The sequence below is a fragment of the Tachyglossus aculeatus genome, chromosome 4 (genome assembly GCF_015852505.1).
Source record: "Tachyglossus aculeatus isolate mTacAcu1 chromosome 4, mTacAcu1.pri, whole genome shotgun sequence".
In the NCBI taxonomy this organism is placed as follows: domain Eukaryota; kingdom Metazoa; phylum Chordata; class Mammalia; order Monotremata; family Tachyglossidae; genus Tachyglossus; species Tachyglossus aculeatus.
In genome coordinates this window covers 87089923-87102717 of record NC_052069.1, presented here as the reverse complement: position 1 = coordinate 87102717, position 12795 = coordinate 87089923, and the positions used below count along the sequence as shown (strand labels likewise).

The window sequence follows — 12795 nt, the reverse complement described above, 5'->3', positions numbered from 1 at the left end:
AAAAGATAGAAGTAAAGGCAAAGGACACTGAGTTCTTCATTTCCTAGAAATTTCCTCAGGAGGCACACATACTAATAATACACAGATGGTGTTTGTCTATATTATTGTACTCCCTTCAAAATATCCAAATGTTTTCCCCTCATGCTTGGTAACACCAACAGAAAGATTCATTTCAGAATTAATGCTGCACACATACGGGTGGTTTTGTGGAATGGAGCATCATATGAAAAATCTAAAATTTGAAATAATGAACCACCAGTGTCTCAGCCCTGAATAATAATAATAATGATGGTATTTGTTCAGCGCTTACTATGTGCCAAGAACTCTTTGAATATATGCAGGATGGAAACTATCAAAATAATAATAATAATATCAGTGACATTTGTTAAGTGCTGACTTGTATGAAGATAATCAGGTCTCACATGGGGCTTCCAGTTTAATAGGGAAGGAGAAAAGATAGTGAATCCCCATTTTGCAGATGAGGGAACTGAGGCTCAGAGAAGTGATTTGCCCAAGGTCACTCAGCAGACAAGTGCCATAGCTGGAATTAGAACCCAGGACCTCCTGTCATCCAGGCCCATGCTCTATCCACTATGTCATACTGCTTCTCAGCCCAGATATCTGCAAAAATGTCATTCCCCATTCCTCAAACACTTCTAAATGCTTCCCATCAAGCAGAAACTTATGCCCACTGGCTTGAAAGCACTTAGCTCTCTCCCGCCTGTTTATTCCCATTCTACTCCTCCTACCTTCTGTATTTCTAGGCTGTGAGCCCATTGTTGGGTAGGGACTGTCTCTATTAGAAGAAGCAGCATGGCTCAGTGGAAAGAGCACGGGCTTTGGAGTCAGAAGTCTTGGGTTCAAATCCCAGCTCTGCCAACTGTCAGCTGTGTGACTTTGGGCAAGGCACTTAACTTCTCTGGGCCTCAGTTCCCTCATCTGTAAAATAGGGATTAAAACTGTGAGCCCCCCCGGGACAACCTGATCACCTTGTAACCTCCCCAGCGCTTAGAACAGTGCTTTGCACATAGTAAGTGCTTAACAAATGCCATTATAATAATAATATTATTATTATTATTATTATTATTATATGTTGCCAACTTGTACTTCCCAAGCACTTAGTACAGTGCTCTGCATACAGTAAGTGCTCAGTAAATACGATTGAGTGAATATATCTTTTGGAGAACTTTACATCAAGCTACTCACTTTACCTTGTTCTCATCTCTCCAATAACTAACCTAGAGTTTATACCTCTCCTCTGCCAGAGAACTCCTTCCCCCTTCACCTCTGACAGACCACTGCTCTCCCCATCTTCAAATCCCTTCTGTAAGTTCATCCCCTCCAGGAGTGCTTCCCTGATTACTCTCTAATCAATCAATACATAAATAGTATTTATTGAGCACTTACTATGCATAGAGCATTGTACTAAAGCAATTTTCTTCGAAGAATCAATCAGTCATATTAGCCAAAGAATTTAACTTCTCCGTGCCTCAGTTACTTCCTCTGTAAAACATGCTTTAAGAGTGTGAATCCCATGGGGGACATGGACTGGGTCCCACCTGATTATCTTGTATCTACCCCAGCGCTTAGTACAGTGCCTGGCATATTGTAAGTGCTCAACAAATACCTTAAAAATGCACCTGCAATATATAATTAGTCATACATTTTAAAATGTGGTGAGACATTAAAATGCCTTCCAATCTCATTATGCTGTGCCTTCATGATGATGACATTCTCTGTGATAATAATAATAATAATGATGGTATTTGTTAAGCACTTACTATGTGCAAAGCAGTGTTCTAAGCGCTTGGGGGATACAAGGTGATCAGGTTGTCCCACGTGGGGCTCACAGTCTTAATCCCAGTTTTACAAATGAGGTAACTGAGGCACAGAGAAGTGAAGTGACTTGCCCAAAGTCACACAGCTGACATTTGGCAGAGCTGGGATTTGAACCCATGACCTCTGACTCCCAAGCCCGTGCTCGTTCCATTGAGCCACGCTTGTGAGCAAATATGTCATCTAATACCTTGCCATGCTTTGTGAGCTCAGCAGGCTTTCCCGATGCCTTCAACATGATGTTATACCCAGAAAATAAAATAGAAGCCCATACCTTAGAAAAACAGCTGATCATGCCATGTTAAAATATTTTATGGCAGAAATTTAGATTTAAGTGGTCAGAGTCACAGAGTAGGGAATGGGGTTAGTGGGCTAAGGCTTTTCCTGCATTAGTCTCTGCTGCAACCTCTTCTGCAGGGTCTGTTGCTTCCTCTCCTGCAACCACGGTTGCAGTCTCTGCTGAAGTCTCTCCTGCAGCTTCAAGGGTCCCTCAGAGTGATTAAGAGCAGGAGCAATGATGGGAAATGAAAAAAGCAACCCGGCAGTATGACTATTATCTTGGGAGCAACAGTCACGATAATGGTCACTGCTGGTGGAAAGCTACTTTCAAAGGGAGTTACAGGGAAATCAAGAACATTCCCTGTGTCGGGGGGATTTGAATTTTTTTAGGAATGGCACATTCAGACTGCATGACCAGAAAATCCTCCCACTGCTACTGATAGACTTGAAACTGCTGTGATCTGGAAACCAAGTTTTTTTTTGTGATGAGTAGAACAGTGCTTGGCACATAGGAAGCACTTAACAAATACCGTGAGCCCGTTGTTGGGTAGAGACTGTCTCTATATGTTGCCAACTTGTACTTCCCAAGCGCTTAGTACAGTGCTCTGCACACAGTAAGTGCTCAATAAATAAGACTGAATGAATGAAATACCATCGTTATTATTATTATTATTATTATTATTATTATTAGAAGAATGCATTTGGACTGCTTCTCATACAGTGCTCTGCACACAATAAGCGCTCAATAAATTCGATTGATTGAATGAATGAATACTCAGAAGATGTGAAATCTCTCAGGATCTCTTCTTCATGTGTAATGAGCTGCGTGTGCTCAAATGATATATGGGAATTGTAGACCATGCAAGCATGAGCAGTGTAAAATTGACAGATGTTACAAGAAAGAGCATCATCGTCATCATCAATGGTTCTTAAATGAGCACTTACTGTGTGCAGAGCACTGTAGTAAGTGCTTGGGAGAGTACAATACAACAATCCCTGCCCACAACTCACTTACCTTCTAGGGGGTTCATCATGGTTAGAGGTTATGAGAATTTGGAATCAGTTACTGGTGGGGAGGGGCTGAGGACTCTCCTCTAGAATCTTAAAATATTATTCTCAGACTGTTAACTGTATGTCCTCTAGATTGTAGACTCACTGTGGGCAAGGAGCTTTTCTGCCAACTCTGTTATACTGTATTCTCCCAAGCATTTAGTACAGTGCTCTGCAAACAGTGAGTGCTCAATAAATACGATTGATTGATTGAATTGGAAAATTTAGCTACAGTCTCCCCAGAGACAAGGAGGTGCACTAGACATCTCTTCATGATTCATTCCAGACTTATCAAGGGAGGGGGAGTACCTTATGCTGTTATTGGACTCTCCTCCGTGCTTAGCATAGTGCTTTGCACATAGTAGGCTCTCAATAAATACTATTCATTGATTGATTCTGGGTAATTCCCCTTTTATTCATGCCATATTGAACCTAAATTCTGAAAAAAAATCTCTCTGAGAGTACTGGCAACAAGACGTTTTACCCATATGAAGACTTTCTGTCTGGGAGTTGAGTATTCTTTCCCTTTTGATTTGGTTTCCAAGGTTCCCCTTTCCCATTTCCTTCCTCTGAAAACATTCTTGGATGAACAGATGGAATGACAGTCTTTGCTCGTTACAAAAAGTCAAAAATATCTGGGAGATTTTATGTGGGAAATTTAGGGAAATAACAGTAAGGGCAAAAAGATCAGTAAAGATGATTGATGAAGCTGGAGTTGAAAATTAGGTTTATAGTTGTTAAAGAATCCTGTTGCTAAGGCAAAGAGCATCTCTGCATGGTCACAGACATTTTCCACTGCGGGAATTTTGCAGGCAACGATTCGGCTTTTGCTCCAACTCTGCCTGATTACGGATTTTGCACCATTTTTAAATTTTATTTTATGGCATTAGTTTAGTGTTTACTGTGTTCCAGCTACTTTTGTAAGCTCTGGGAGAGATACATCCGGTTGGACACATTCATTCATTAATTCACTCATTCAATCGTATTTATTGAGACCGACGTTAATATGAATAAATAAGTAATTTATGTAATTTAAAACTATGTACATAAGTGCTGTGGTTAGAGGTGGGGTGAATATCAAATGTCCACAGGTCACAGATCCAAGAGCATGGACGATGCAGAAGGGAGAGCGAGCCAGGGAAAAGAGAGCTTAATCGGGGAAGGCATCTTGGAGGAGATGTGACTTTAATAATGCTTTGAAGGTGGAGAGAGTGGTGGCCTGGGACATATGGAAGAGGAGGGAGTTCCAGGCGAGGGGGAAGATGAGGGAAAGGGGTCATTGATGAGAAAGATGAGATGGGGGCACTAGAAGAGTGGCACTAGAAGAGTGGAGTGTGCGGGCTGGGCTGAAGTTGGAGATTAGTGAAGTGAGATAGGTTGGGGTGACCCCATTGAGAGCTTTAAAGCCAATGATGAGGAGTTTCTATCTGATACAGAGCTGCGTGGGCAGCCACTGGATGTTCTTGAAGAATCGGGAGACATGGGCCGAACCTTTTTCAGAAAAATGATCCGGGCATTCAACCTTTGTATGCCTCCTCAGTCTGACTGTTTTGGGAGAACCAATCAATCAGTTATATTTGTTGAGTGCCTTCTGGGTGTAAATAATAATAATAATGATGATGATGGTGTTTATTAAGTGCTTACTATGTGCAAAGCACAGTTCTAAGCGCTGAGAAGGTTACAAGGTGATCAGGTTGTCCTACGTGGGGCTCACAGTCATAATCCCCATTTTACAGATGAGGTCACTTAGGCACAGAGAAGTGAAGTGACTTGCCCAAAGTCACACAGCTGACAATTGGTGGAGCTGGGATTTGAACCCATGACCTCTGACTCCAAAGCCCAGGCTCTTGTAAAGCGCTGTGCTAATGGCCTGGATAGTACAGACGAGTTAGAGACGTGGTCCCTGCCCTTGAGGAGTTTACAGTCTAACTGGGGAGAATGACATTGGTTCTTTAGTGAATAGTTGGAGGACTACGTGTGACCTTGGGCAAGTCACTTAATGTTTCTGTGCCTCAGTTACCTGAGAAGCAGCGTGGCTCAGTGGAAAGAGCATGGGCTCAGGAGCCAGAGGTCACAGGTTCTAATCCCAACTCTGCCACTTGTCGGTTGTGTGACTTTGGGCAAGTCACTTAACTTCTCTGTGCCCCAGTTACCTCATCTGTAAAATGGAGATTGACTGTGAGCCCCACGTGGAACAACCTGATCATCTTGTATCCTCACAGTGCTTAGAATAGTACTTTGCACATAGTAAGCACTTAACAAATGCCATTATTATTATTATTATTATTATTATTATTATTATTATTATTATTACCTGTAAAATGGGGATTATGACTATGAGTCCTATGTGGGACATGAGCTGTGTCCAACATTCATTCATTCATTCATTCAATCTTATTTATTGAACACTTACTGTGTGCAGAGTACTGTACTAAGCGCTTGGGAAGTACAAGTTGGCAACATATAGAGACGGTCCCTACCCAACAGTGGGCTCATGGTCTAGAAGGGGGAGACAGACAAGACAAAACATATTAAGAAAATAAAATAAATAGAATAAATATGTACAAATAAAATAGAGTAATAAATACGTATAAACATATATACATATATACAGGTATATATGATACCCTTTACTTTGTTCTTAGACCCCAGTGCTTAGTCAGTTCCTGGCACATAATAAGTGCTTAACATATACCGTTAAAAAAAGGAGAAATGACTTTGCGGTGGCTGTTAATTGAAATATGGGAAGGTAAAAAGATAAGCAAATAAGTAGCCTTTAGTGATAATGGAGAGAATAGCTAAGTTCTAAGGGTAAGCATTTAACCTCAGCAGTCCATTGCTTCTCTGGCAGTCTGGGGTGAACTTTTCATGAATGTGCTGAGCATCCTTATCTGGCACTTCAAGTGAATTCGATTAAGAATCAGCACTAGTGTATGTCCAAGCGACAGATGTTTTCAAAGTGATTAGATTACTCTTACCACAAAATCTACTGCGACTTAGCATGATATACAACGTAAGTGTCCTTGATCTGGCTTTAAAGCTGCGTAAATATCTGCCCTTCTAACCTCAAGAGCTAAAAGGTTTCAGAGAAAAGGATATAGAAAGAAAAGATTTTCCCTTCAAAGGCTTTAGCCTTCTATAATTTCACCCCTCCTGCCTTTAGACTCTTGTTTGATAGGCTCACTGGGGCTTCATTGTGATGTTAATATTTTTCAGTCTAGTTCTTCATTCATTCATTCAATCGTATTTATTGAGCGCTTACTGTGTGCAGAGCACTGTACTAAGCGCTTGGGAAGTACAAGTTGGCAACATATAGAGACAGTCCCTACCCAACAGTAGGCTCACAGTCTAGAAGGGGGAGACAGAGAACAAAAAAAAACATATTAACAAAATAAAATAAATAGAATATGTACAAATAAAATAAATAGAGTAATAAATACATACAAACATACATACATATATACAGGTGCTTTGGGGAGGGGAAGGAGGTAAGGTGGGGGGATGGAGAGGGGAGGAGGGGGAGAGGAAGGAGGGGGCTTAGTCTGGGAAGGCCTCCTGGAGGAGGTGAGCTCTCAGTAGGGCCTTGAAGGGAGGAAGAGAGCTAGCTTGGCGGATGTGGGGAGGGAGGGCATTCCAGGCCAGGGGGAGGACGTGGGCCGGGGGTCGATGGCGGAACAGGCGAGAACGAGGCCCAGTGAGGAGATTAGCGGCAGAAAAGCAGAGGGTGCGGGCTGGGCTGGAGAAGGAGAGAAGGGAGGTGAGGTAGGAGGGGGCGAGGGGATGGACAGCCTTAAAGCCGAGGGTGAGAAGTTTCTGCCTGATGTGTAGGTTGATTGGTAGCCACTGGAGATTTTTGAGGAGGGGAGTAACATGCACAGAGCGTTTCTGGACAAAGACAATCTGGGCCACGGCGTGAAGTATGGATTGAAGAGGGGAGAGACAGGAGGATGGGAGATCGGAGAGGAGGCTGATGCAATAATCCAGACGGGATAGGATGAGAGCTTGAATGAGCAGGGTAGAGGTTTGGATGGAGAGGAAAGGGCGGATCTTGACAATGTTGCGGAGGTGAGACCAGCAGGTTTTAGTGACGGCTTGGATGTGAGGGGTGAACGAGAGAGCGGAGTCGAGGATAACGCCAAGGTTGCGGGCTTGTGAGACGGGAAGGATGGTAGTGCCGTCAACAGTGATGGGAAAGTCAGGGAGACGGTGTTGTTTTATGACTAAGATAACTGCATGTCTCTCAGGAGTGTATATAATTACTGGCTTTCCCCAGTACTTCCTCAGAGCTAACTTCGAGTCAGTTTGAAGTCACTGAATGACCAAATGGCTCTGTCATGTTGAGGGTGGGTCTCACTTATTTAGACATCCCTAACTTTAGTTTACGACCAATCTATTTGTTGGTTCCAAGACTGGTACTGCATGCAGTTCTGGTGCTCAATGGTCAGAAAATAGGTGAAAGGAAAACCTTAAAATGTGCCTGAAAATTTTGGAAAAATTTCAAAAATACTTTGGGCCTCATGTTAAATATTCAGTCAGACATTTTGTGACTTGTATCTACCCCAGCACTTAGTACAGTGCTTGGCACATAATAAGCCCTTAACAAATATCACAATTATCATGTTTTTCATTACCATTATTATTGTGATTATATCGTTTTGTGTCTCGGGGCAGTGTGTTTGGATGGCAGCACTAATGTATTTGCGTGTGTATATGTGTGTGCATAGTGTTAGAGTATTTGTGTGTGTGTGTGTGTGTGTGTGTGTTTGTGTGTATGTCTGACCATGCAGTGAAAAGAGCATGCCTCTGGGAAAGAAACCTGATTTCTTGTCCTGGTTTTATCTGCTAGGGCTATACCATTGGTGGTGAAGGCTTGCAATCAAAGAAGCATCTAGGATGCTCTTTGAGGTGGGGCAGACCCTGCAGGAATCCTAGAAAACAGGTAGCCAGCATGGGTGACAAAGACTGCTGCAGGTTACCAAGGCAACCACCTGCTGGATTCTTTAAAGCACTAAATCAGCTCTCCCCATCTTACCTTACTTCACTAATCTCCTACTACAGCCCAGCCTGCACACTCCACTTCTCCAGGGCAAGCTTACTCACTGTGCACCAATTTCATCTCTCTCCCTGCCCTTTTCCCACATCATCCTCCTAACTTGGAACTCCCATCCTCTCCATATCCACCAGACTACCATTCTCTCCACTTTCAAAGCATTATTATGGTCTCATCTTCTCCAAGAGGCCTTCTCCGATTAAGACTTCTTTTCCCTAGCTCGCTCTCCCTTCTGTGTCATCTATGTTCTTTGGTCTTTGGAAATATGGCAATGCCTGGATAAGAACCCAGGTCCTTCTGACAACCAAGCCAGTGCTCTATCCACTAGGCCATGCTGCTATTAGTTTCATTTCTGCTCTCCCCAGATTATATCCCCACAAGTGCCCCTGAACCCTCCATGCCCCCTGACCACTTGTGAGGATGACGATTGTGCTATTTGTTAAGTGCTTACTATGTGTCAAGCACATAGTTAAGATAACCGGGGCCCACATGCCCCTCTCAGAGTCACACCTGGAGAGTTTCCAGTCTTCTACCAGTCTCGGCTACAGGAGGGAGAGTCAGGCAGAGGCCTACCCATTCCATTCCTAGCTTGGCCAGTGGGTAACGAGTGGAAGACAATCTGCTACAAGCCAAAACTCACTTGTGTTGGGCAGCAGAGGCATGGGAGAAAATCAAGGGTGAAGACTCAGGTTTACTGTGCGAAAGGAGGCAAAGGTAATAATAATAATAATAATAATAGTATTTGTTAAGCGCTTACTATGTGCAAAGCACTGTTCTAAGCACTGGGGAGGTTACAAGGTGATCAGGTTGTCCCATGGCGGGGCTCACAGTTTTAATCGCCATTTTACAGATGCGGGAACTGAGACACAGAGAAGTTAGGTGACTTGTCCAAAGTCACACAGCTGACAGTTGGCAGTGCTGGGATTTGAACCCATGGCCTCTGACTCCAAAGCCCGTGCTCTTTCCACTGAGCCACACTGCTTCTCCATGGTAAACCACTTCCATATTTTTACCAAGAAAACTCTTTGGATACACTACCAGAACGATTTCAGTTGGAGCTGGGGCATTCTGGTAGAGATGTGTCCATGGCGTCGTTATGGGTCAAAGACGACTCAACGGCATAAGACAAGACAAGTAGGAGGGAGAACAGGTTTGATTCCCCACTTTCCAGATGAGGAAACTGAGCAAAGAGAAGTTGAGTGACTTGACCAAGGTCACACAGCAGGTGAACAGTGGAGCTGGGATTAGAACCCAGGTTCTCTGAGTCCCAGGCCTGTGCTCTTTCCTCTTCTGCATCACCCTGACTTGCTCTCTTTATTCATCCCCCCTCCCGGCCCCACGGCATTTATGTACATCTCTGTAATTTATGTATATTGTCTGTCTACCCCTGTAAACTATAAACCCACTGTAGACAGAGAATGTATCTTTATTATTAGAGGGTATTCTCCAAAGCACTTAATACAGTGCTGTGCACACAGTAAGCCTTCAATAAATACGATTGCCTGACTGCTGCTTCTCACTTGTGTACTCACAGTTTCCATCTAGCACCTATATTTATACCTTACTTACCAAGTATTAACTCTAGTATGTATTTCCTTGTCCTTCTTCTTCCGCTTGTCTTCCATAAATTAGTGTGGCTAAGTTGGGAAGCAACGTGGCTCAGTGGAAATCAATCAATCAATCAATCAATCGTTTTTATTGAGCGCTTACTGTGTGCAGAGCACTGTACTAAGCACTTGGGAAGTACAAGTTGACAACATATAGAGATGGTCCCTACCCAACAACGGGCTCACGGTCTAGAAGGTAGAGTACTGGAAGAGTACTGGAAACTCCATGTGAGATCCTGAGAGGGATACTGCTATTACTTCATGCTTTCAAATACACAATAGGACTTTAGGCAAAAGAGGGACACAGTGGATATAATCTTTTTTTTTTTTCTGGTAACGATTGAAAGAGTAGGTATGGAAGGGAAAATCATCAAGATTTCCCAAGACATTTATAAACCTTTCATCAACCTTCAAAAGTACAACCTCTAATTGAGGCTGCCCAGTTAAGTTTATCACCTGAAATCATTTTGTCATAGTATATTTTGCTCTGTCAGAATAAGAGGGGCCTTGCCTGATCTCCTTCCCTCTCACTAATGGAATAATGCATTGTTATCTAATTGTTGAATCTGTTCTAACCAGCGATACGCAAGGGATCTGGAAGTTAACATTCTCCCTCTAAAGTTTTGAGATCTGGATTTACTGCAGACTCAGTACCTAGAGCAATTTTCTCAGGGCCAATTAAGTGCAGCACTTAAGGTAGGGGATATGTCTGCCAACTCTGTTATATTGTAGTCAGTCAATCAGATTTATTGAACGCTTACCCTGTGCAGAGCACTACACTAAGCACTTGGGAGAGTACAATGTAACAATATAACTAACACATTCACTGCCCATAATGAGCTTACCATCTAGAGGGGGAGACATACATTAATATGAATAAATAACAGATCTTGTACTCTTTCAAGTGCTTATTACAATGTTCTGCACACAGTAAGTACTCCATTCATTCATTCAATCATATTTATTGAGCACTTACTGTGTGCAGAGCAATCTACAAAGCACTTGGAATGTACAATTCAGCCACAAAGAGAGACAATCCCTGTCCATACGGGGCTTACAGTCTAGAACGGGGGTGACAGACATCAAAACAAGTAAAAAGGTATCAGTATAAATAAATAGAATTATAGATATATACACATCAAAACAAGTAAACAGGCATTAAAATAAATAAACAGAATTATAGACATGTACATATATACACAAGGGCTGTGGGGCTGGGGCGTAGAGCAAAGGGAGCGAGTTGGGGTGATGGGGAGGGGAGAGGGAGCTGAGGAAAAGGGGGGCTTAGTCTGGGAAGGCCTCTTGGAGGAGGTGAGCCTTCAGTAGGGCTTTGAAGGGGGAAATGTGGTTGTTTGGCAGATATGAGGATGGTGGGCCACGGGTTGACGGCGGGACAGGTGAGAACGAGGCACAGTGAGAGGTTAGCGGCAGCGGAGGAGCAGAGTGTGTGAGCTGGGCTGGAGAAGGAGAGAAGGGAGGTGAGGTAGGAGGGGGCAAAGTGATGGAGAGCTTTGAAGCCGAGAGTGAGGAGTTTTTGCTTGATATGGAGGTTGATAGGCAACCACTGGAGATTTTTGAGGAGAGGGGTGGCATGCCCAGTATGTTTCTGTAGAAAGATAATCCAGGTAACAGAATGAAGTTTGGACTGAAGTAGGGAGAGACAGGAGGTTGGGAGGTCCGAAAGGAGGTTGACACAATAATCCAGTTAGGATAGGATGAGTGATAGCACTAGCATGATAATGGTTTGGATGGACAGGAAAGGAAATACAATTGATTGATAAGCAATGAGGTACTAGTACAGAGTTCCCCAATATCAAAGGTATGTACGCTGCATGATATCTACTCTGGGGGAGAAGCATGGGGGAAGAGCTGGTGTTCTGTTTTCATTGTTCTGTGCTGTGAACTGAAGTTAAATGACCGTTCATTCATTCATTCAATAGTATTTATTGAGCACTTACTGTTTGCAGAGCACTGTACTAAACACTTGGGAAGTACAAATCGGCAACATATAGAGACGTTCCCTACCCAACAACGGACTCATGGTCTAGAAGTGGGGAGACAGACCAAAAAATCAAAACAAATAGACAGGTGTCAATACCAGCAGAATAAATAGAATTATAACTATATACACATCATTAATAAAATAAATAGAGTAATAAATATGTACAAATATACACAAGTGCTGTGGGGAGGGGAAGGGGGAAGGGCAGAGGGAAGGAGTGGGGCGATGGGGAGGGGAGGAGGAGGAGAGGAAAAAGGGTTAACAAAGGGTAGAAGAATGCAATTAATCTGACATTGCAACAAACTGTGGGGGAGAAGAAGGAGCAGTTTAAGCTCATTATAGTACTGTTCATTCATTCAATCGTATTTATTGAGCACTTACTGTGTGCAGAGCACTGTACTAAGCGCTTGGGAAGTACAAGTTGGCAACATATAGAGACGGTCCCTACCCAACAGTGGGCTCACAGTCTAGAAGGGGGAGACAGACAACAAAACAAAACATATTAACCAAATAAAATAAATAGAATAAATATGTACAGGTAAAATAAATAAATAGAGTAATAAATCCATACAAACATTATATACATATATACAGGTGCTGTGGGGAGGGGAAGGAGGTAAGGCGGGGGGATGGGGAGTGGGAGGAGGGAGAGAGAAAGGAGGGGGCCAAGTCTGGGATTCATTCAATCGTATTTATTGTGCGCTTACTGTGTGCAGAGCACTGGACTAAGCGCTTGGTAAGTACAAGTTGGCAAGGTCTAGTGACGGTCCCTACCCAACAGTGGGCTCACAGTCTAGAAGTGGGAGACAGACAACAAAACGTATTAACAAAATGAAATAAAATAAAATTGAGTGCTTACTGCATGCAGAGTACTGGACTAAGCACTTGGGAAGTCCAAGCTCATTCATTCATTCATTCAATCGTATGTACTGTTCAATCGTACTGTTCTAAGCTTTGGGGTAGGACAAGGT

At 43.0% G+C, this 12795-nt stretch overlaps 1 protein-coding gene and 1 non-coding gene across 3 annotated transcripts in view; both read left to right on the top strand.

Moving 5' to 3' along the window:
• Nucleotides 1-12795, top strand: part of CPQ (carboxypeptidase Q) — a 389493-nt gene that overhangs the window by 109607 nt on the left and 267091 nt on the right. The window lies entirely within an intron of this gene.
• Nucleotides 8708-8845, top strand: LOC119927901. Its single transcript, XR_005450867.1, has one exon. It is a non-coding gene; the product is annotated as a small nucleolar RNA SNORA7 (small nucleolar RNA).